Source organism: Nelumbo lutea, chromosome 3, assembly GCF_056320005.1.
Source record: "Nelumbo lutea isolate HS-2025 chromosome 3, American lotus-T2T, whole genome shotgun sequence".
In the NCBI taxonomy this organism is placed as follows: domain Eukaryota; kingdom Viridiplantae; phylum Streptophyta; class Magnoliopsida; order Proteales; family Nelumbonaceae; genus Nelumbo; species Nelumbo lutea.
This window is the reverse complement of record NC_142686.1, coordinates 82135001-82137500: the sequence shown is the minus strand read 5'-3', so window position 1 is coordinate 82137500 and position 2500 is coordinate 82135001.

Below are 2500 nucleotides of genomic sequence, written 5' to 3'. Positions count from 1 at the left end.
AATGCATTGAGTAGTCGGGGAACTTTTGTAAGTGCTCAACTCTTATTCTTGTAAATTACCATTTAAGATATGTATCAGATCCGAGGAAAGGAGAATATGAATTTCATCATAGTCTAGCCTTCACTCCTAATTGATATATAAATCAGCTCCTTAATTGTCAAGGTTAATAATCAAATTTCACTAAGTTTCACATCTGTAACTAAATCTCAATGAGAGTTCAACTTTAGAGTGCCCCTTTGAACCTCGGTTGTCACCACAATTACTTTTTTCTAAGGGTGAGTGCATCTTATGCTCCATCTCACCCTTTTTTTTTTTTTTTTTTTTTTTCGGTGTGAGTGCATTTTATGCTCCATCTCACACACTTTTCTCTCTCTTTTCTTTTCTTCTTTTTTTTTTTTTTTTTTTTTTTTTTTTTTTTTGGTGTGAGTGCATCTTATGCTCCATCTCACACTGGTCACTTACTTGTGGTAGGACTCATGTTCTGAGCTGCTAGTTTTACTATTCAACTCAAAATAGCGGAGTCAATTCGGGCTTTTGTCTTTCTTTGCAAATATTGAACCTCAAGAATCAACACTTCAGATGTGCACTAGCTTTCTTGACCATTAACAATGAAATCAAGGGCTTCCATACACATGAAGGAAGTTAGGGCTAGTCATGCTGAAAGGCATATTCAGCTCTCCTTTTCTCATGCATATATCAAACTGGGTTATTCACAAGAATAAAAACTTAATAAGTACATCAGTCTCCCTCAACTCATTGAATTCCTTCTTAAAAAAAAAAATCATCAAATAAATAGTAATGAAATTGAGGGGTTCCAGTCTTTTTTTTTGGTTATGTCATTGCCTGCATATGTGTGTTGGGGTGCATGGTTTCAGCCCTCATACCCTAGCCTCGGGCTCACTCCCCCACACTTAAGATGAACATTGTCCTCAATGTTCCTACTGTTAGGGGATCACAATAAAACCAACAAGAGAAATACCAAGTAAAGAGAAGGGTAAAGAGGATTTCCTGAAGATTAATTTCCAGATATGCAAGAGTTCTTTTGGTGGGAGCCTCTTCTGCTAGAATTTACTTGCAACAGAGATCAGAAGTTTTGTTCTAACTAAAAATAATTTAAACCAAATAATAAAAAAAAAGACTACTATTCACAATTCAAAAGAATGTAAGTAATCCTAATCTACTAGCTATACAAGAAAAATTTACAAAGCCAAGTAATTAATAAGACAAACCAAAGTCATTTGCTTCACTCTTTTTCTCTCTCTCTCTCTCTCTCTCTCTCTCTTTTTTTATAAACAAGAAAAACAGAGCTCCATTACTGAAAACCAGCATTCAAGTGTGAAGTAGATCATTAATGAAAAAGAAAGCTAGCTAAATTAGCAATAGATATTATTACACACTATTCTAGACTAAATAGAAGTAAACATATCTAACATCTACTATAATCAGATCTAAAATCAATTGCTGAATTTAGTATCTTTAGGCTGCTCTTCAGGCTCTTAATAGAATCAGACCTGAAGTCTTAGCTTTTGAGAACAGTCTTACAAAAAAAACCTAACATCAATAAATCTGAATTATGATGCAATTAGGTTTGAAATAAGTCTGAACTCAAGAGTTTAAGACTTCTTATTTCAAGTCCCAACTTATATGTCTTGTATGCGTCAATAAATTGCAGAGACTTGAAATTAGATCTGCAAACTTACCTACTGAGAACAGTCACCTTTGGATCTGAGTTTAGATCTGAAATTACAGTAGTCATTTATACTGAAATCAGTGGTTACTAGCATTCAAATAACCACTGATTTTAGATCATAAATGATTTTGATTATTAAAAAGGGAATCCAAACCAGCAATCTTATTTACATTCCTTAATTATAGCATCTAAATTCAGATACAATTTATGTGAGTTCAAATATGCAATTAACAAACCATAAAAATTGGAGTCTGAATTGAATATACTTATTGAAACTATTGCACATCACCACTTACATCTGCTATACTGTGGGCTGCTATTCAGAGCTGAATTGTCAATGTGCCTTCAGAGGGCTTAAATTGGGCTACAACCAGACCTGAGCCAGGTTTGGATTCAGGTTTGTAAGCTATGCAAGTGTATGGCTTCATAATCTTGAAGACTTCTGTGACCTGAAATCAGGTCTGCAATGCATACAACCTGTAAATTCAGCACACAGTTAGTTCAGCCCATGTTTTGTTTCAGATCTCATATCAGCCTCTATCAGTCCATATCAGCCCAAATCTGTCTAGCTCAAATATATTAAGCTGTTCAGTCCACAAATTTACAGAAACCTGAAATCAGGTCTGCACTGTTTGGCATTGTTACTGCTGCAATTTAGCAGTGTTGCAGAACAGAATTGAGTCCAATTTCAGATCAGATCTCAAAGCAATCGGAGCTGGTCATCTAAAACTTTGATTTTACTAATGGACATCCAAGACTATGTGCAAGAGGTTCAAAGCAGAAACCTGAAATCATGATGGCTCAAATTAA